Source organism: Coturnix japonica, chromosome 3 (assembly GCF_001577835.2).
Source record: "Coturnix japonica isolate 7356 chromosome 3, Coturnix japonica 2.1, whole genome shotgun sequence".
Lineage (NCBI taxonomy): Eukaryota > Metazoa > Chordata > Aves > Galliformes > Phasianidae > Coturnix > Coturnix japonica.
Genome location: NC_029518.1, coordinates 69,801,527 through 69,824,317, shown reverse-complemented (window position 1 = coordinate 69,824,317; position 22,791 = coordinate 69,801,527). Strand labels below are relative to the sequence as shown.

General features: G+C 44.5%; 1 protein-coding gene across 3 annotated transcripts in view; it reads left to right on the top strand.

The window, feature by feature from the left end:
- Window positions 1-1,361: 1,361 nt before the first annotated feature.
- HTR1E (5-hydroxytryptamine receptor 1E) overlaps window positions 1,362-22,791 on the top strand; it is a 28,211-nt gene continuing 6,781 nt past the window's right edge. Inside the window, exons 1-2 of one of the 3 annotated variants that reach the window (XM_032443742.1) lie at window positions 1,362-1,529; window positions 13,816-14,930. The gene's annotated coding sequence lies outside the window, so the exon portion shown is untranslated. Of the gene's footprint in view, window positions 1,530-13,815; window positions 15,188-22,791 lie in introns of all 3 variants that reach the window. The other 2 variants (XM_015858969.2, XM_032443741.1) reach the window with 2 other exon arrangements.

Below are 22,791 nucleotides of genomic sequence, written 5' to 3'. Positions count from 1 at the left end.
ACTTTTAAAAAATCTAAAGAATAATGGGATTTAATTGACTTAATGTGAAGCTTTCTGGGCTGTCACTCCACCCATCTCCAGATCAACTCATTCAGCTGTGAGTGACTGATGTTTGTGCCTTTCATTAAGGGACCATAGTCTCACATTAAATCCTTCCTCCCGTGCTTCATATTTGCATAACATGGCTTTTATTTTTCAGAACTGCATTTTTATTGCCAGGCAATGGTGGGAGGGGTATCCATGTGACTGTGGTGGATGCAGGCGCTGCCTGCCCTTGGGGTTTGTTCTACCTCTATCTGCAGTGTTAGGGGAGGGCGAGCAGGATGCAGAGCCTGTGACACGGAGTTGGATAGCAACATCTTCTGTTCAGCTATGCACGCGTCTAAAGGAGTACAACACCACATCTGACAGGTTTCCTTTGTCTTATCATCACAACAATGGAACACTGAAGTTTATGGCTATGGCACAGCAGCTTTCCCATCTCCTCTCACCCTTACACATAGGCAGGAGATGTCAGAAACTCTAGATGAAGTCCTGGGCAGAAATAATCTTCAGCATTGATTACCACAGGCATCCAATATATTCATTCCCTTATTGTTCCAAATTTGAGGAGTATATTAAATCTATGGTTAAGGTGATCTGGGGGTCTTTGCTCCATGACATCTCCCATCCCATCTAAAACTGTGGGAAATAACATGGTTCCTGGTTAGAGATAACATCTTTAGACAGAGCAGAGGTCATTTGACCTCCATTCTTCACTGTTGCTCTTGAATCCCACACATGCATCTGGACTCTCCCGCGCCCTTTTCATCCAACCATCTGATAGATGGGGAAGTTTCCATCCGATCCGCTTTGTCAGAAAACCTACAGACAAAGTAGACATTGCTCGTAGAAATGCTGCCACTCCCAGAGGGAAAAGTCACTTGATTTGGGGGCCACTGATGGCATCTGAGCACTACACGGCACTCCCACCGGGTGCACACCGCTCCGCACAGGCACCGAAAGCCTCTCACTCCGTATCCTCACCCAGCCCGCAGCCGACGCTACAAGCACAGGAGCTCCCCGCAGACCATCCCGACCCAGCACCTCCCCCGGCAGCCGCAGCTCTGAGCGCCGCGGGTGTCACCGCGCCACCGGGGGCTCCGTGGGGCTGAGCCCGGCGCGGCGACTCCGGCAACAGCAGCCGCTCCCCGCTCCCCCAGTCCCCGCGGTGCGGAGCGGAGCGGAGCAGGCGGCTCTGCCCCCTGGTGGGCGCGGAGCAGCGTGGGGGCGGCGCCGTGCCCCCGCCGGAGCGGAGCGGAGCAGGAGCGGAGCCGCATCAGCCTCCCCGCGGCCCGGCCTCCCCCCCCATCCCCCCGCCCGAAGTGACCGTGCGCGGAGTCCCGTCCCCCTCCTCTTTCGGATAAAGCCCACGGTCGGGGGGGGGGCTGCGTGGCACTCGCTGCTGCCGCGCTGAGGGCTGGCGGGGTCCCCCCACGGGCAGCGACCCCCGCCCCGGTGCCGCCGGAGCAGCCGCCGCCGGAGCACAGGTGAGTGCCCGGGCTGCGGGGGGTGTGGGGCTGCCTCGAGGGGACGAACCCCTCCCGCACCGCGCGCTGCTTCCCTGCGAGTTACTTCGGAGTTTTCCTCCCTGGGCTCGTGGCTCTTCCGCGGGTGTCCCCGAGGGGACCGTGCCGAGGGATGCTCCGAGCGGGGGCGGGCGGCGCTGCCCCGTGGTGCCGCTCGGCAGCGGGGCATCCCCGGCGTTGTCTGCCGTGCGGGGAGTCCGTCTGTGAAACGCATCGCCCCTGTCTTTGAACGGGTGGGAAGAGCGGGTCTGTGCCTTGCGCTTCACGTTCCAGGTTAGGAGCTGAAGGACGTGCAGTGCACCAAAACCGTCGGTGATTCTCGGTGCTGCATGAGATTTGTCGAGCTTCTCGCTCCGTGCTCCAGGAAGGTGAACAGCTGTTGGGCTGCCTGCCCACCTGCCGGTCCTCTGCCCTGGGTGTGCAGCACGAGTAGGGGACCGCTCCTCAGGGGTCGGGGGGGGGGGGGTCCTCGGATGTGTGCATGGGGCAGAGGGCACAGCTGAGAGGGCACAGAGCTCCATCCTTTTATTCTCTCAAATCCCACGGTTTGGGTCCACACCCAAAAGCACGGGGCATTTCATCTGCCTTTGCAGATTTCCTGGTGGCTGGGAGTCTTACTGAAATTTTCTCCTGACATTTTCAGTTTTTAAAGAGCAAAGCTGGAATGGGGATAAGCCACACGTTCCAAAAACTGAGCCTCTAGGTGGGAAAAGGATAAAATAATCCACCAGATACTGCGACTCCAATGATGTGAGAACCGCACTACTTTCCCATGGAGAAGCACTTACGTATGGCTTCCATCCAGCAAAGGGCGTGTTTCGTTCTGATGAGGGCTTCGGTGCTGTTTGCTCCAGTGGAATTTCTCAGTGGCTGAAGGGGAACGCGTGCTGGCTGCTGTGCTTTGAGAAAGCAGGGCGTAAGTCCTGCTCTGAAAAGCATCCACGCGGCGACTCGGGTTCATTGAGAAGCTCCAGGCAGAGCGAGGCGGGGGAGTCGTGCGCCGAGCGGCACCGCCAGCTCCGGCACAGGAGCTGGGAGTCGTCCCGGTGATGTGATCACCCACACTGTGCCGGCGTCCTGGAAGTGCAAACAGCCCCGTGGAACCAAGTGCCGTGAGGGAGCGGGGGCTGCTTTCAGCTGTCTGTGCCCTTCAGTCATCTCAGACTTTGGGACCTGCAGCTCTGACATCTGCTATTTGGTAAAATGATGATCTGCAATTATTCCACGAGCACCAAACGCATGGGTGATTGTCAAGAACCAAGGCAATTTTGAGCATTATTAAAAGAGAGTGTTATATCATTAAAATGTCCAGAGAGTAGCATTTAGTTCTGAACAGCTTGATTCTTCTGCAGGGAACTCTGTCATTCCATTAAAAATAAGATAAAACTGTACTTCACCGTTCCCTGCCTTTCCCCTGCTGACAAAGTGTGGTACATACTGAAGCCAGCCGTGCTCTTTATCTTTCTTTTCCTGTCGGGAAGTAGATGAGCACACCTGTGTTTGTACTTAAGAGCTCCAAGAAAAGTTATGAAGCATTCCTGCTTGTATTGTGTTGTGCCTGTATGTAGCAGCCACAGGAGCACTGAGGCGCAGCAGCGGTAGCGCTGGTTTAGCAGCTCTCAGCTTTAGCTTGTTGCTGATGATGACGTGACTTGAAGTCTTTGTTTCTTCATAGAACCATAGAATTGCATGAGTTGGAAGGGACCCTCAAAGGTCATTTAGTCCAAGGTCACCTACAGCTACATTAGGTTGTTTGGGAGCCTGATCCAGCCTCATCTTGAATGTCTCCACATCCACCACCTCTCTGAGCAAGGTGTTCCACTGCCTCACCACTCTTACTGTAAAAAACTTCTTCCTTACATCCAGTCTAAATCTCCCCTCTTATAGTTTGAATCTGTTTCCCCTTGTCTTGTCACAGCAGACTCTGTGAAAAAGTCTGTCCCCTTCTTTCTCATAGCCCCCCTTCAGATACTGAAAGGTTGCTCTCAGGTCTCCCTGGGGTCCTTTCTTTCTCAATCTGAACGGCTCCAGCTCCCTCAGCCTGCCCTCATAAGAGATGTGTTCTGTACCTTAGCAGAATCACCTTCTTCGATCTGCTGGCCAAGCTTCTTTTGATGCAACCCAGGATACAGTTGTCTTTCTGGGCTACAAGGGCAGCCCAGCTTCCCACCCACCTCCAGCTCCTTCTCAACAGGACTGTGCTCAATCTTTTCATCCCCCAGCTTGTATTGATAGTTTGAGTTTCCACAACCCAGGTGCAACACCTTGGCTTTGCTGAACCTCACGAGGTTCTCCTGGGCACCCTGCTTAAGCCCATCTAGATCCCTCTAGATGGCATCCTGTCCCTCAGGCATATTGACTGAACCCCAGAATCTTGATGTCAACTGTAAACTTGCTGACAGTGCACTCGATCCCACTGTCAATGTAAAACCACCTCTCCTGTAAAAAACACCAGCTTCACCAGCTGGCCACCAAAAGGGAGTGGATGTTTGGTTTAAGCCTCACATTCCTCTGATCCCAGACTTTCTACTGAAATCTGCTCTCCAGGATGTGGAACAGGGACGTGGCAATTGCACCAGCTCAGACTGAAGGGTTTGGGTTTGGCATCACATACAAGAGTGATGTGTTTGAAACACGCGGATTGCTTCCAGGCAGCAGTCTTGTATATTAAAAAAGGGAAAGATCTCACAGCAAACAGTGAGAAGGGCTCTAATTCGGTTCAAAGCTATTTGAAGAGCCATTAATCAAACACTGAGAAGACACCACGATAAAGTAAAAGGTCACCATGCCAACCCCTTCTCTGTGTCATTATATTAAGTCTATTAGACTAATCCCTAGCCTAGCTTGACTGAAAATATCATTTGGGCTCTTTTTAATCAAGTGACCGATATATTAAACAGGCTGTACCTGTTCTCCACACGCTTACTAATGTAAATGCATCTGCTTGCGAGCAGCCCTCAGGAGTTCAGATGGTTTGACTCATGTGAGGTCAGCCTCCCCCTTTCCAGCCCAACATCTGCCCTTTGACTCCTGTTTGGGAACTGAATTTTATTCTATATTTACAAACACAAATAATAAAAATTTAAAAAAATAAATAAAGAAAAAGAGAATGAAAAAGGTATTTATAGAGCAAACAACCACACATTAATTTACTTTCAGCTACACATATTCCTCTCCACAAGTGGAATTAGATAGCCTTTCCCATTACATTACTATTGGTTTTGATATATGTTTTTCTCCCAAGCAGCCCTGGTGAGCCTCTCCCCAGTCAGCAGTTGCTACCTCTCCTACTCCTTCTCTTTCTTCACATGTTGAAATATCCAAGGATGAGTTCAGTGTAGCTTTTACTAAAGAGGAGCATGCAAATGGGGGCCCACGTAACAAAATACTCCTGAAATGCGCTCCGTGGGCTGGGTCCTGTTCTTATTCTGTCTCCGAGTGTCTTTCCTGTAGGAGAGGAAATTGAAGACAAGCGCATCGATTGAAAGATACCATTCAGAAAGAGATTTATGATCCCTTCTCATCAGGGATGCTTATGTGGGATTATTTCTGCCTGAAATCACTGACTCAGAGCTCACATGTAAATTGCCAGTGTAATTCCACTATTCTGGGTTTTGCAGAATTGAATGTTTTGTGCCTTGCTTTAAGTGTTTTCTTGATGAAAGTCTCGCTTTTCTCCTAGAGAGAGCTTTGTAGGCAGCTGAGATGTAACCACATCTTCTGAGCTGCATACAGGCAGTGACTGCCCATCAAATGGATAATACCTTAATTCTGAAACAGGCAGCTTCACATCAACACCTCTGTGTTCTTGCAGCAGTTCTTTTGAATGGTATCATCTCTTCCCACATGTGTGAAGCTTAGTGTGAAGGGAAATACTTAAAACTTAGCATCTTTCTTATAGAATGTTAGTCACAGAGTCATTAAGGTTGGAAAAGGCCGCTATGATCACCTGGTCAAACTACTGACCCATCCCCCCCATGCCCACCAACCCTATCCCTCAGTGCCACATCCACATGGTTCTTGAGCACCTCCAGGGATGGTGACTCCACCACCTCCCTGGGCAGCCTGTGCCACTGCTTTGCAACTCATTCCAAAAAGAAATTGTTCCTAATATCCGGCCTGAACCTCTCTTGGAGGTACCTGAACATCACGTTGTTGGTTCTTTGCACAAAATGAAAGATGAATGCCCAGAAAGAACTGGTCAAGGGAGTGGGAGATGACAATATACAGGCATGATTCACTCAAATTTACATAGGCAATAATTTAATTTTGATCCATATTCTGAGAAACTTTATTGTAACACTGAAATACCAGAACAAAGCACTTCTCTTACTGCTGAAATAGGATAGATTCAGTAATCAGTTCTCAGTTTGGAAACTGAGAGGTCTGACAAGAGTTGTGCAAACAGGTGCATGCACTGTTGCTTGGCAAGATATTTTCCAGTTGATTATCCCAAACTCCCTGGAATCAAAGCAGCACATGCCTGCCTTTATGGGATGAAGTGGTCCAGATAGGTGCATCCCCTCTGCTTGCTGTGATGCTCAGACAGCTTTTGTGTGATTTCTGCCTTCCTGAGTTGTGGAAGTCAAGCATCCACCTTTCTCTTTTCACCACAACTGATGTCTGTGTTGCTGTTGTATTTTATCTCCAAGCACAGAGTAGCCAAAAGGTCTTATGGAGCTGTAAATATTTGATGAAGCTGCTGACTGGAGCTTTGTACAATATGAAAGCAAACTCCACCTCAGGCTGCCCAGGGCCCCATCCAGCCTGGCCTTAAGCATCTCTAGGGATGGTGCATCTGTAGATTCTCTGGGCAGCTGTGCCAGCGCCTCACTGCCCTCTGAGTGAAGAATCTCCCCCTAAAACCTAATCTAAATCTCCCCTCTTTTTGTTTAATGCCACTGCCCCTCTTACAGATAAGAAGAAAACAACAAAAATTGTAGAAATAGGAAATTCTGCTCCCACTCACAGAGAAGTTTGGAAATCTCAACGTTTAATTTTCTCATAATCATTAAAAAGGTGTAACAAGCCTTGGATTTAACACATTGGTGGGAAGGTCTGTGTCCTGAAGAGCTTTAGGTGAATGCAGCCCTTCTCTTTTCCCTAAGGGCTCAGAAGTATTAGAAAAACAGGGAGAAACCTTCCCTTGACAGCAGTGGGTGCCAGATTTAACACTTTGTAGTTGTCACAAAAAAAAGATACAGTATTTAGTATAAAAATATCAGTTTTTCATAACTATTGCTTACATCTAGAGCATGAGACAATCTAGTTGCCAGGTCCAGAGGAGAGATAAGAACTCAGTCCATTCACCACATGTGCTTTTGGGTTTCATCCACATCCCTTGGGCACCATAGATATCCTCTGAAGCTGACATATATATGGGAACTGCTAAGAGCATCAATATATCATTGATATATAATCAGATAGGGGCAAAAATGTTACTTTAATGTCTTCCATGCCTTGTTAAAGAGTTTATCTTTTCTTAAACTAGATTTCTTTAGTTTGGTGAGGCATTTTTCTAAGGAACCCACTGTTAGTGCTATCTTCTGGTTTCTCTATACTTCGAGAAAGTGGGCAGATGTGGATATAACTAAGAGCAGGCTCTTTTCCAACCTACAGATATGTGAAGGAGTTTTTTGAGGTCACATCCACCCTTGTCATTGCTCCTGCCTCGGTACCAGAGGAGAACTGGAACGATGTGGGCATTGCAGGGCTGGTTCCTGAGTAACCAGAGCCAGGTGATGGAAAGCAAACAGATTTGCATCCTTGATCTAAACAGCTTCTCACAGTGAAGGAATTTGAGTAGCATCCTCCTCCCATGCTTTCTGAACCCTGGACTGTGAACACAGAAGCATAGAATTGCAGAATCACAGAATCACAGAATATCCTGTGTTGGAATATAGAAAATTTAATGGACCAGTTCCTGTCCTGGCCATACAGCTGTGCCCCAGGATCAGCCAGTAGCACTGGAACAAGCAGTAGATCTACTACCATAAAGCCTCTGTTAATTGGACATCAAATATAAATGTATGAGTTGGTAAAAAATGCAGAGGCTGGCATTCACCTCTTCTCTTGTTTTAAATTTTACAGTGCAGCTTAATTTGATCTCCTCTTTTTTGTTTGATAGTCTGTAGCACATTCTAAACAACCCCTCCATAAAATGTTCTTGCAAGGTTAAGAGCCATAGCAAAATAGTCCTTATTGATGGCTAGATTTATACCTGAGAAGCCTGCAGGCAGCGTACTGTGAGCTGTGTGATGATTTTAATGTGAGGGTGGCATTTGCATGGATACGATTTCCATGATTTCATAACCAATCTATTGTTTTCTAACCAAGCACACAATGGGAATTATTCAAGAGAAAGAGATTATAGCTCTTTCAATAACTGTACTTTGGAAGCAGGTAATCTCTCTCTTAATTCATGTATTTAATTTCTGATACTATTGATACTACAATGTGTTTTCAGAAAAACACATTTTCTCTGTGGAACTGTTTTTTAAAAATATGTTCTTTTAAATACTGTTTTCAGCAGGCAAAGTCATTTTATTTTGACAATCCAAAGTATAACGCCTTTATATCATTTGTTCAACAATATATATCTTAATGGACCTTTTAATGGAGCAACATTTAAATAATTTCACTATCTAGTATAGCAGTACCAACGCTGATCTAATTTTGGGCTGTATTAGAATACTTTAAGCTGTTCCATGAGGCAGGAAATCTTGTATACATGCTTGAAGCTTTGTGTATTACAAAGCTGAGCAATACTGTGGGATCTTGAAAATGATCCTGAAAATCAATTGTTCTGACTTCTCAATTACACTGGAATGTTTTTTTTGGCAGACAGATACACTCATTTTTGTTTGTTTGTTTGTTTTAAAAATGTTATTATGATGTCAAAAGAGAGCTTGAAGTGTCCAAGTCTTGTAAAAGCCGGCCTTGGATGGTGCAGCCAGATGATGGGAAGATAATCATCAACAAGCTACGCGCATCATGAAGTGCCACATCCTGGCTATCTGCCCAACCTAACATGTTGGGGTTAATATGCCAGCAGTTACTTGATGGCTTCTTGAGCTTTGAACCACCTCAGTACTGATAAAGTATTGATCTTCCTCATTTTCCCCAAGTCTGCTGGTGCCTTGTCACACTTCTTGAGAATTTCACTTTTTCAAGCATCACACAAATGCCATCTTGCTCTTCACGGAGGCTACAAGTACTCCCACTTTGGCGTGGAGAACAATAAGACATTTAATGTCCCTCTAACTGGCTCTTAGCAATTACACATATTTCCTCTTTGCGGATGTTAATAAATGGTCTGATAAAGCTTTGGCAGAGTGGCACATTGTCTGAAAACTGTTCATCCTTCTTTTCTCTCATTCTTTGCAACATAATCAAGGAAGCACCATAAAGAAGCACGCAAGAGGAGAGTGAACATCAAATAAGAGAATATTACTAGAAAAGTGTGGAGCTGTTGCAGGCTCTATGCCTATCTCCCTTACTTTCAGGTGATGCTTTCTCTTGAATCTGCCTCTCAGACAACTTTAGCACTTACTTTTCTTGGCACTTCAAGGTTTACAGGCTAAGATGAGAATCTTTTAGTCTGGGAGCCAGGAGCAGATAGAAAACCATAGCAATGTCTAACATCTGGAGGGAGAGCACAACTGCCCTGTCTTGAGCTAACATCAGTGGGACAGAAAGGGAGAAGCTTTCTCACAAGAAAGGAGGGCTTCCCTTCAAGCTCCTGTTCTTGGCACAATGCAGGACCCCTGCCAGCTCCATGCAGGAGTGTAGGACAGGATCTTTGCTCTCCATCCCAGCAGTGTACTCACACCAACACCCACCAGTAGAGAAGGAACGCCCAACTCCTTGGGCTCCACATAGTGACCTGCTTTTAGCACCTGGATGCTGAGATGTTTGCGGTGGAAGTGTTCTCAGGCAGAGGACTGAGAAGTTCCAGGAGTGGTTTCCTGTGAGCAAGACAAGGCTGAACTCACTTTCTTCTATATGCATGCTCCCTAAAAATGAATTTAAAGAAATTGTCCGGAAGCTTTGACACCCTCTGTTGATTTAAAGACATGAAATTCAGTTAATGTAAACTCTCGTATGGCTGGTTTTGCTATATCCCTCAATTCCCAGCAGAAATTAAGCACAGGAGCTGGGATTCAGATGTCTAAGATTAATGGCTTTGCTCAGGTATCGAAGCAGTGACAAAATGGAAAGTTCTCCCTAGCAGAAAAAGTAATTAGCCCCTTTCAGATCTTCAATTTGACACTAGCTTAGCATCAATTATTCTCCGTTGGGAATGTTACGTCTTAACAGGGCTCATTGTAATATCATCCTTTCTGAGTCGTAATTGTTAGATAGATGGCCTCTTCAAATCATTGTCTTGCTGCACTGAGAATTTTAACATTTCAGCCTCCTACTTATCAACTGATACTGCTTACGCTGACTTCAGTGCCTGAACAATTCCAGTACTCTCAAGTGTTTGGAAATCAGCTCTTCACTACCTACTCCCACCCCACCAAATTTTGGCAGTAGTCTGCAGAGAAAAGCAGCTGTGTTTCCGAGAAAAAGGTATTGTTACACTTGAAGTTAAAATCCTCAGCGTGGAGAAAACATGTCAAAATAATGTGGTGAATCTGTGAGGCTGGATCTGTGGGGAGAAAAGGTAGCTCCACTGTGTTTATTTCAGCTTAATAAGGAAATCCTCTCAGCCCTGGGTCTCTCAGCTCCTTCTGGTCAAAGCAGTTCTTCAGAAAGCACCAGGCCATCATAGGGTGCTTCTAGTTGTGTGAAACTGGCAAACATAAAAGTGCACAAGTGAGAAATACTATGTATTTTTAAAAGCTAAGCTGTTGTTGGGGTGTGCATTTCTTCTAGAGTTGCAGAGAGCCTGGTACACTCTGTGCCACTTGGTTTTCTCAGGCCTAGGAGATCCTTCGTCTGCAGTGCTATTTGTAGCATAACCTCACAGCCAGTTGCTCTTTGTTGCCCTATGCAAGTCATACCTCTGTTGAATTGCTCTCTTCCATTTTCTTATCTAACATCCAAAATCCCATGTCCAGTTTAACATTGTGTGTTTGAGGCTGTTAGAAAACAGTTAAGGAGACTAGGTTGTGCAGCTGTGTGACTGAGTTGCTCACATAGGTCTGATAATCAGCCTCTATGCCTAGCTCCAAGTTATTCTGAGTAGAGGATTGTTGAGAACAAGCAGAAAAAGGAGTAAATAAATTTTAAGCTACCTCCTTACCTGTGCCTTCAAACTGGGACACTGTGGGTAAACATCTCTGAGTAAAGCTGTTCTAAATTAAACAAATCACTGCCTTTGGTGGGCATAATACAACTCTGGCAATAAAAGCTATTTAAAATCCCATGGAGACACTGAAGCCCTAATCCAGTGCACAGCAGGCCTAGTGTGTGCTGTTGCCAGCAGACCTGACAGATATTTGCCGCTCTGGCCTACCAGTGCCTGTTGTTCACTGCCCAGAGCAGAGTGACAGCTCTCCACTCATCTGACACCTTGGGTTGTAGTAGGATACAGTTATGTCACTACTGGGACATGGAGATGAGGTGTGGTGAGGGCACCACAGCTGGACAACATCCAGTTCAGAGCAGAGATGTTGGGGAGGGTCAGGAAGCTGGGTATTGCTGAAGGACTCACCAGAGCTGCTGGGCTCAGTGGGGAAGCTGTGCTACTCTGCACAAGCAAAGGGCTCCAGCAGAGTTGTTTGCTGCTGGGGCTGGTACCCAGCCAGCTCTGTTGCCACTAGCTGAAATTAAATAGCTCATTTGAAACCAGTTTTGCTGAGTGTTTTAACTTGATTGTTTGAAGCATTTCTAATAATTGCGTTGTAAACCTCATCTTCATTTATGAGTTTCTCTTTGCAAAATGTTGCCAATCGCAGGTCACCTTTGAGATGGAAGCATCTTAGCATCTGTTGCAAAAGCTTCTTAAGAGTAATTCAAGCCTTACACTGTCACCAGATCATTTCATGCACTAATGCATCGGGAGTGTCAAACTGTGCCGATAATAGTGGAGTTTTCATTCTGCCCCTGCTTATTCCTGTTCAGATACAATTAAGGCAAGAAGTGTCTTAGGGGTGCTTGATCACATGTATTAAATTAGCTCCCTTTTTATCTCCTAAGGCAAATGCATTCAGAACTGTAAGGTCTCTGGGAAAAGACCAGGGCTTCTGTCTCTTAGGGCAGTATCTCACCAGCTTGCCTTATGGCTGCAGCCTGTGTATGTTGGCCAGTGGTTGTGGAGGGCAGTTTACCAGATGCTGAGTATGCACCTAATCTTTGGCACAGGACCAGCTCCAGAAACTACCTCTAGGAGGACTGCCCTGTTTAATGGTAGGCCTTGGCTTTAGGCTTTCTGAACTTAAGTTTGTACCAAAGGAAGATTCCAATCCAGCAAAGTCCTGGAAAAAAAACAGAGACTGGGGGAATTTAAAACTTTTGTTGAGACTCCCAGTATTTGCTAACAAATGGAAATCCTTTCCACTGGCTTCCAAGAGCTGTAAGAAAGCATGTGGGGTTGAAATCAAGAAGACAATGTGTTTGTGTATCAGTGAACCTGAGGCAATGTGACACCAAAGCTGCTACCCGGCATAGGGAAGAGCAAGGCATCTTACACAAAATTCTGCTGAGAACATCCAGGGTATGCAGGAGGTCAACCCTAGGGCAGAATTCCATCTTGAGTATATTTTGCACTGTGCTAATGAGGAGCCAGAAGGATTTAGCAGTATTCAGTGGGGCTCTGATCACACCTGAGGCACCCAAAAGATAAATTCAGTCATTCTCTGAAGGCTGCAGTATGACGGAGACCAGGCACTCCTGTTATAGGGTGACTTGATCCCAGGCTACTTAACAAGCAGCCATTTCAGTTATTCCCACCATGCAGATGGAGTAATTTAGGCAGTGCCCCTTGCTTGCTGATCACCCCTGCAAACCAAGCTGCTTTTGACTGTGCATGTGAGATTGGTTTCAGATGCCCAATATAAGATCTTCTCAGATGAAGAGTCTACAGTGGTGTGGGCAAACCACCGCTTCACTACATCAGTTTCAGACACAGGTTTATAATTTGACCCTGTGTAATCCATCAGAGTTTGTCTATCTTAGCTAACAGTGACCTTCTACTTGAATATATAAAATTTTAATGTTTTCCCATTTTCTGTGTGTCCATAAATTAAATATATTCAGTCGAAGACTGGGAATATATAAGTGAAAGAAATCAGCTCCCTGCCCTTTTAGGCTGACAAGAAATAGTAGCAGACTATAACTAAAAAGTAGTCATAACTTGTGAGTCACAAAAGACTCAAGGGTGAACACAATTAGAAAAAGAGAATTAGCGGTATATTGTCTGGGTATGTCTGAACTGGAGGCAGACACCAAAGCATCAATAACTCAAAGCAAGAGAGGTTGCTGTTGTTGTTCAGGTTTGTTTTATTTCAGACTACTTTAACATCTTATGGAAAAATAACTTAAAATAGTTTCCGGTTATTTCCAAGGGAAATACATAGCCCAAATTTGTTTCTGTAAACATATATTCAAGAGGAATGCAGAGTAATGCTCTGTGCTAATCGTACTGTGATACTGTCAGTGTCATCGGAAGATGTATAAAGTATCTATAAATGGCTTTTCTATTGTTTACATGATATTTTTTTTAACACTAGTTCCCCCATGATAGCAGAGTATCTGACACAGTTGTCTCATTACCAGTTTCAGCAGAGACCTGGACTGGAATAAACAGCCAATATAATAATGCTGCACAAGGGTGCAGGGATGAAGATCTGACAAGCCATAGTAAGATCAGTAGTATAGCAGCATCATTAACCTTTTTTTTTCTTCTTTTTTTTGTAGCTGCACTAAATTTTCCACAGACAAGAGCATTAGTAATTTTAACTTTGATTGAGAACTGCTATTATCCACTCACAGCATGTGGGAGCAAACAGGCACTTGGATAAATCATAAAAAAGAAAGCCACTTAGCGAGCTGCTTTCTTCAATAGCACCTTTTTTTCTGAAGGTACAAGGCTGAGTGCTGTAGGGAGAGTGTGTGTGAAGAGAAAAGCAAGGCTGCAGCAGCCTGCTGCAGGTGCTCAAGGTCAGCCCCTCACAGTGGAGACCCTGAGGTCATGTTTAGCTCAGGAGGTATTGGCATGTTTCTAAAAAATTAAGTAATTAAATATTTCGGTGAGTGAAAGCCAACAGGATTCTAATGCAGTGTCAATGGGGTCTTTCAGGAATCGCAAAGATCACCTTCAAGAATGACAGAACTCGAGCCATTAGCAAGCTCATCCAAAAGTAATCATCCATCAGAGGTGACCACCTCCACATCCCAGCTGCAGAAGAGCGTGAGGAGCAGCAGAGCGTTCCTGCTTGCAGGAGGCATGAGACTCATGCCAATAACCGCCTGAATTCCCTCCTCCTGCGGTGGACTGTTGGCTCCAGGCTGTGTTTGCCCAGCAATGGGTGAAGCTGGCAGAGACTCCACCAGCCCGAGTACTCAGACAGAGTCGAGGAGGCAGTCCATGGGAGGCCACCTTCTCCACAACTGGTGCTAGATGAGAAGCAGATCAGTCTACTTGGGAATATGGAATACCTCTCACGTTGTCTTTGAGAGGAAGAGCTGATGATGGACTGTCCACACAACAGCAACAACATTGTGGATTGGATGTTTTTTTTTAACAAGGGCGACAGGCAGTGCCAACGCGACACAAGAGGATGAGGAGTAAGGCCTCTAGCTGCCTCTCCACTGCTCATCGCCTTCTGCAGACCTCATCTCCGTGAGGCAGTCTGGAGGTACACGGCTGTGTTTGAATGGGACAAAGCATGGTGGGAAAAAGGCAATTCCATTCACCTCATTCAAGGCTGGGATAGAATCCAGAACAAATTCTTTCTGGTAACTCCTACTGGATGTATATTCTACCAAGACCTGTGGAAAGGACCAGAGCCAGAGGATTTTCTGTCCTTCTATGGTGTAGAAACCAGCAATAAAATATTTTGATTACAAGGCCCAGTACATTCATAGAATATATAAAACTGTCTTTTGTGTTTCACTGCATACAATTTGCTGCAGCAGCCTACAGCCATCCAAGGTACTTCGGCTTCACTTTCACAACTCATGGATCACTGAGAGATGCTCCCCGAGCTGAGGAGTCCCCGTATCACCAGCACCTCAGTACCAACAGAGTGGTGTGATGCCTTCAGAACATTCCACAGCTCCTTCAGCATATATTGAGCAGCTGAAGCCACGGTGGGGAGAGGCAGGAGGCATCTCTGAGACTGACTGTCCCCACAAAGAGCAAGTGACCATCTTTGGGGCAAGAACTTGTGGAGTGGTTGGGCTGCACAGCAGGTTGGTGCATCTCTACAGGGCTTTGTCCAGATACATCTTCCTGTTCCATTTTGTAGTTTGGGAGTGATTCGCTACCCTGGCAGTCCACTCTTCTGCTTGTGCCCCAAGGAGGGGCTTAGTGCTAAAGCAGGGACCCCCAAGACTCCCCCAGATGGTGAGATGTGACTTGCCATGTTCTCTCCTGCTTCTGTTAACAGCCTGCAATTAGAAGAGGTATGATACTGGTGCTGCTGTCATCAATTTACACTGATTTTCAGGTATTTCTCATTTTCAGGTATTTCTAAAGAAAAAAAAAAACAACAAAACAACTTTACTGTGTAGATAAGGATTTCCTTTTCAAATTTGTAGGGGTTGGAACGACACATGTATTTTCTTCTCATTTTCTTATCATAGTCATGTAAGTTTGGCCAGTCATCTAATCCAAGTGCCTTCACCAAGCATCAAATACAGGTTATCTACGTGCAGGCATGTTGTGCAGTGTGAGGGATCGTGTGGAATGGTTCCTCAGGTATCATTCCTGGGAAAGTGAGCAGCTGAGAAACCACCAAGAATGCTACAGACAAATTAAGGGAGAATGGGGGATAGCCACCATATCACGTTCTGCTCTGCACCCCTATCAGAAGCATGTTGTCTCACTTGCAGGCTTGGTTATTGTCTCCTAGGTCACAGCAGGGTCTTGTTTCCTTCTGATGTTCTTAAGGATGGCATGGAAACTGAAAACTGAGGATGATATGTTACAGAATTTAAGTTGGATTTTTTCTAAATACACATAAGAAACTCAGGGTTGAGAGGGGAAGGAATGAGGACTTCAGTCCACTTTCTAGTCTGATCTTGAGTCGGTTGCAGTGATTTTTGGACCAATTTGGGGGATATTGTGTTTTAGCAGTGAGTTCCTGGTGCTACTATGCCCTGAAAATGAGATCATTTTGCAATTAAATGTTCTCGTTTGTAGTGGTGGCCTTGATAATGCAGTCTTGTGCATTACTTGCATTATCTGGCAGTCACTGAATGAGATTAAATGAAACCAACATCTCTGTAGGTACCTTAAAGTTTAATTAATCCTCTCATAAAGAGGACGGATGCTTCATTTTCCAAAACTGTAGACGTTTGCTTACATGTCATTGATCTTTGGTAACAAAGGTGACAAAAGCAATAGCACAAAGAGTTTCCCTTATAAGTCAAAGCTTCATGGAGCTTTTGCTTGTAATACCACAACCCAGCAATACCCACAAGAGGTGTTTTTAGGTTGTATTCCACAAATGCAGTCCATGCCTAGGCAAAGAGAAAAGGATACATGAAGCTTGTTGTTTTAAAAATAAAAAAAGAAAGAAAAGAAAGGAAAATAAATGTAATCTTAAAATTATGCCAAAAGATGACTTCCTTGGGATGTTTCCTTTACTAATCTTTCACTGTGTACATCAGTACCAGGATTTGGGGTCAGAACTGATGGTTCTGGCCTATTGACATAGAGTAGGTGTGTAGGCTGAAGACCCATTTTTGCTTTTTCCACTTTTTTACTTCTTAGCACTTCTGTGCTGTGCTGTCCAAAGCAATGATATTGTTAAGGGGGCAAGAGTCAGCACCTGATGATGAAGGTTGTTGCTGTGGGTCAGGTCTCATTTCCTGTTGCTCAGCTCTCACCCTCTGCAGTTACTTCCATTTCCCCCATGAGATGAGAATTCCCATGTATCAAATCCCGTGAGACTTGTTTCAAGCCTGAGCAAGAACACTGTCAGCTCCTGCTGCTTTCCTGGCAGGGAAGAAGCTTTATTTCTTCCACCTGGTGAAATGCAGTAGAAGCTTAAGACAGAATTTGCTGGAGGTTGGTAGGAGGTAATGGTAGGAACTATTCTATATGCCCATTATAAAGCTTGGTCTGTCTTGAGCTTAGTGACCTTAATAGTGGGACCAAAATTGTACATTGCATGCTTGATTCTATAGCTCTCACTGGCCAGACCTCCTGGGTGCGGATAATCATGAGGTGGAGCAGTAAAAGCACAAAACCTGGCCTTTGGCCTACCTCTTCCAGGAGCTCTTTGTGTGACTGCAGAATGCACTTCACCTCTCTGCAGCTTAGCTTGTCTGTCTTTAAAACAAAATTCTGTTTCTGTTCTGCACCCAGTCACGACCCTCAGAGCAGTCATTCCCCTCAGTGATACTGTGAGTGTTGAGGAACTCTCCCGCACCAGAAGATGTTTCTCTCTACCTCCTACCAAATCTTCATATATAATTTGGTGCTGGTTTGGACATCTAGGACATGGTATTAGATGACCAAGCCCTGTAAGACTCACCTGCTACCCTGGCCTGATGATGTAGAGGCCTGGGTGGACAGACTACTCATTCCTTACCAGTTGCCAGAAACCAGTCCCAGACCAAGCAAGACCAAACCCTTTCCTAGTCCTCACAGTTGTGGTGTTTGCGACTGGAAGGCAGAAGTCCAGACCTCGCTATCTTTTTGAGGAATACTGTTTATACATTTTCATGGTAATTGCATATATACATGCTTATGCACATTCTTAATTGATGTATGACTTAGAGAATATACTCTGTTTGAATTCTATACCACCAATGAATTTTAAAACATTTTTCTTCCTTGTTGTCACCTCTGATCCTATAGGAAGTTCAACCCAAGCAAGTATATGTAACTTCCTGAAGAAGGTATCTGGTAACACAAATGAGACATGCACTTGTCGTCTTCTACCTCCTCATCACCTCCTTCATTTTCTGTGGCAAAGTAAATCACGGCTTTGCTTGTGGTGATAATTAAAATACTCTGGTTTATTCCAGAATTTAATATTGTTCTTAATGAGAAAAACAGATTTTAAATGCTCATGGTAGGAAATGCATCCTGCCTTTAAAATCAGTCTTCTTCCACTCAGACAGACACAAGGAGGGAGCAGTAGGGGAGATCCTAGTCGATTTTTTTGGGGGGGAAGGTAGCATGTTGATTGTGTCTGACCCTTCCCTTGATAGCACTATGTTAAGACTTCTTATTTGTTATGACTATTAGCTGCAGCAGCAAAACCCAAGCAAGGGAAGGACAAACACTCACATGAGTACTGTTCTGTTTAATAGAGGGGGCATGATGTGTTAGTAGTCATAGGATGTTTTGAGTGTGACCCACAGTCTTCTGTACTCAGTATAAGCAATCTACCAAACAGGGGAAATGGAAGTATGGGATATAAAGTACATACCTGAGATTGTTTGATTTCCCAAGGCACTTCCCTGAGAATTAGAGATGAATATGGTCCTTCCTCTCTGTCTTTCTCCCTCTCCAGCAAACACACAAACACCTGCTATCATAATATACATTACTTGCAGAGTAGTTTGGTTCTTCACATTTTATTACACGTGTTAAAAGACAGCTCAGTCTTTACAGCATATGAACTTTCATAATTAGTCTGTATTTATGTTGTATTTGTGGGTTAATTATATTGTACTTATGGGTTTTGACGGCTAATTACCACTAATTCATATAATGACTTGTCTGAAACGCTTGATGTTCAATCAGTTTCATAATGCTATGTTTTACTTATCTTGTATTTACATGGTAATTGCTCCAGACATGTAGTTGTAGCACCAGTTATTTGAGCTGAGAAAAGTTTCCAAAAGCAAAGATATGTCTGAATTGTCCCAGGCAGTGGGCAAAATCAAGCATGTTAGTTTGGTGGTAGGTAAAGTAATTGTGCCAAAGAAAAATTATGATGTTGTGTGAAAACTTCAGCCAGATAGTCACTGCCAGGACCCTGAAGAACCTAGCTGCAGTATCAGAACTGTCACTGAACCATATGGGTAACCAAAATATCATCCATGTGTGCTGTTAGCTTAGTGAGTGTCTGGAATTGATCTGTCAGTTCCCATGGCTTCCACCACCAACAGCAAAGTTCAGAAACAATAGCAGTAATTATCTTTCAGTGTAGTTTAACAAGCTTTATTGACCAGGTTTAGGTTTCTTTTTTTAGCTAGGGGTATTGCTGGGCACACTGCTATGAGCACTCCACCGTTCTGTATAACTCCATAAATGCGCAGTCTTTGCCACGGTGCAGGAAACCCAACCTCTGCTGTACCGTGCTTGGCAAATATGATGAAAACTTGCCTTCTCACAAGGCTTCAGGGCCATCTCCAGTAACTGTGAGAACTTCTGCTGCAGCAATGCCATCCTAAGCAGGAGCCCACCCTTGACCTGTTGTTGTGTACCACATGGGGCATCAGTAATACATTTCTCCCACATTTGCAGTGGGCATGCTGGACGGATTGAATCCCCACACCTGCAGCCCAGCCCCAGCAGCAGTCCCATGCCACTAGCCCAATGCTTGCACCATCATGAGACGTTATTCTACAGTTGTCTTCTGCTGTGATAAAACTACTTGTTCAGTCACACACAGTTTTCCTTCTAAAGGAAGTCTGAAGCCATTGTGTGAGTCATCTCCTTTATTTCATCAACCAGAAATCGGGCATATATTCACTAAGGCTTAATATGAAATCTTTTACTCACAGTGGAAACACTTTCATTGATTTCAGAGGGTCTCGGATCAAGCTTCAGTGTGCTTTATACACTGTTAAGTTTTAGTCTGCCTAATTTCTTCATTTGGGCCATTATGAATTGCAGAACAGCTGTGTGCAGAATCAAGTCATGTGGAGATCAAATAAACCCTATCGACATCTGCCTCCTGACAGAGAATAGCAGCAAGAAACAAATAATGACTCGAAAAACAATGCATGTACAGTGACATTTAGCTCGAATAAAGTGATTGTCTCCATACAAATACAAATAGCACCATTTCCCCAGAGCTGAATAGATAAATCCATCAGCAAATATTTCTGTGTCTTTGACATGTCTCTGTGCAGCAAGATGAGAAATTGAGATGGAAAATGCATTCACAGGTGAGAATTCAGTGTTGGTTTTTCTTACTTTTTTTTTTCTTTCAGCACATTTGGAAGACTTCAACAAGCTTTCTTTTCTAGACAGTATTGAAATGCAAAGTAACAAAATTGTGACAAACCATGGAGTAATAGCCTCTAGCCATAAGTCTCCTGAGCCCACCACTCACATTGTGCTACACTGAAGGATCTAAGCCAGCAATCACCCCTCAGATTGAAAACTTACAGCATCCAAGGAACTTAGAAGCCTTTTGGATGTTTGCAGAAAGGATTTACACATCCAGCAGCCCTGTTTGACTATCTTCGCAAAAGAGCTAGGGATTGTGTGGACCAGGGATAATTTTCAGTGAGAGTTAAGTGATTTTGGCATCTTTAATAATGGGATTGTTTCTCTGTGCAAGAAAGCTCTTCAGTGTCACCAGCAAGTGGGCCTGGGCACCCTGTTATGGGTGTTCCTGTTGGAGCAGGGGTTGGGCCAGGTAGACCCAGAGGGTCCTGCCAGTCTCAGCCTTCATTTGATTCTGTGTTTCTATGAATGAGGGCACAGACTCAGATCCTTCAGGAAGGATAGATAACACTGAGAGAAGGTGGCTGCTCCACAACTGTTCACCATAGCCAACAACTGTGCAAATCTTAGGAACGTATTTATTTTCTCTTTAAGAAAGGCTATAAAACAAAACAGAATTTCAGACAGTTGCCAAGAGATAAGCTGAGTTCATCAGTACATTATGCTGCTGCTGAATTTCCAGTGCTGAGGCAGCATTTGGCCATTAGAAGCTGCAGGAGGGTTCAATCCTGTTTTCCTTACAAGAGCCTCGTGTGCTGTATATGAAATATTACACTTGCAAACAGCATCGGAAACTTCAGCTCAAAGACAGTAAAAATAAGGGTTGCCATCTGGGAAGAAAATTCAGTTGTAGTTTCTCCAGTAACTCTTCCAGGCTGTATTGGATATAGTCCTCATATGCCTCGGGGTGGGGGTTTGAAGTGGTACTTTAATAGTTCGCAAATTAAACACATTTATTTCCAGTGAGAGATGTTTTAAAAATACTTTTGCTTCAAATATTTTTTTTCCAAGCAAAAATTTCTTTATTTTACAACGCATTACTTCTGTTTCAACAGAAGAGGAATGGGAGAAGAGTGACAACTATGTGGTTCTGCTTCTAGTTGCAAAACAAACAAAGCATTGTTTTAGCTCAATGGTTACCAACCTTTAAAATAGCCATTTAAGTACTTACAATTTCTGATAGTTCTTCCATTCTCTACACACCTGGGTAAGTCAGGAATTAAGAAAAGAGGAAAAAGGAAGAGTAGATCATTGATCAAAAGAGGCTTTGGTTACGAGGTTGTCTGTTTGTAAGCCCACTTAACAGGGAAAAAAGAAAACCATTTCTTACTTAGAGAGATTAAACTGTTAGTGACCAAGGAGACACTGAAATATTTAGTCTCTGGATCTGCTTTTTGAAGCAAGCAGACTCCCTCCAAGACCTCCAGCACCTTAATGTTTTGCACTCTATTCCCTTAATGCATCAAGAAACAATGTAGGCTCTTCCCAGTAAGAAAAGGGGAACTCTCCCAGTGGACTTCCAGTTTCATGATGGAATGGCCCACACAGTTAGAATTTCTGGCTGTAGTTTTTGAAGCCAAATGTGTCTGTGTGCCTCTTGGCTTTAGGAAAATAATGTGGTTGGCTGTTGATAAGGATGGGGCTGCATCTCAGCTGCTCCTTCTCTGAGGAGAGCTGTAGGTGCTGGGAATGGCATGCTCCTCTTCCCTCCTCTCTATGAATTACACTTAGCTGGCAGTGTCTCACACAGCACCTCATTATCCAAGCTGTCCTCCTACCTGTATTTTATCTGATTGAGGGTCTTAGTCATGCAGTCAATGAATAAGCAGTCTGAATGGAAGCTTGAGCTGTAGGAGGAAGGGCTCTGGAGGGCTCTATGCATCCGCTAATGCTCAGCATGGAAGTTCTTTCCTTCTGTGTCTGTATGTGCTTCTGAGCCATTCAGTAAAACCATTCAGGGATCAATGCCACGGTCAATCCTATAAAACAAAGTACATTAAAACATTGAAAACAGAATTAAAAGTTTGGTTAAACTACACAGAAGAGGGAATGTTGATAACCCAGCATCTTTTAAAGCATGCACAAAGGCAGGTGAAACAGCAAATTCAGAGAAAAGGGATGCTTTAGTGATAAAAAACATTTAGAATTGTGAAGTTGAGTAAGGCAGTCTGCTTTTATTAAAAAAAAAAAAAAAAAAGAGAGAGAAATTAATCAGAGAAAAAACCTGTCTATGTGAGAGCTAAGCGTGAAGATTGCAGGAGTCAGCAACCTTTCCAGATCGTATATTTCTTTCCCAGACAAAGGTTAAGTATGCAGGTTACATGTCTCCTGGCTGTCACTATCTACTAAATTAGGAAATCTGCAGGGCTCAAGAGCCCCTTTTTGCACTGAGGCAAGATCTGCTGATAAGCACAGCTCTGAAGGCTGCTTCTGCGAGGTGTCAAAAGGAGCTGGTGGGCCTCTGCTAATGTGCCCCGTGCACCGGGGAAGGGCTCACAAGGTGGCTTTCATCAGGTTAGCTCACATGACAAGGCTGTTTCTCACCATTTACACTGACTTTTACTTCCTCAGTGCTGCTTATCATGCCAAACAGCTGCTCCAAACATCCATAACTCATCTCTGGAGAAAGCAGAGACATAGGGAGGTCTTCCTGCCACACATTAATGTGAAAGGCAGCACTTGTGTATTTTGGCAACAGTTGTACAAGAGATTATTGCAAATTCAGGATTTCATAAAGAAGTACTGATTTATTGCTGCCAAAGGGACAGAGAAATATCTTAATTGCACAAGACCTTAATTGCTTAAAGGAAATGTAAAATTACGGCTATGAAGGAACTAACCCTCCTGCACACGTGTACACATACACACATGCCATGACAGTTGCCCTTGTTCTCTCCAAGGGATGTTATTCCT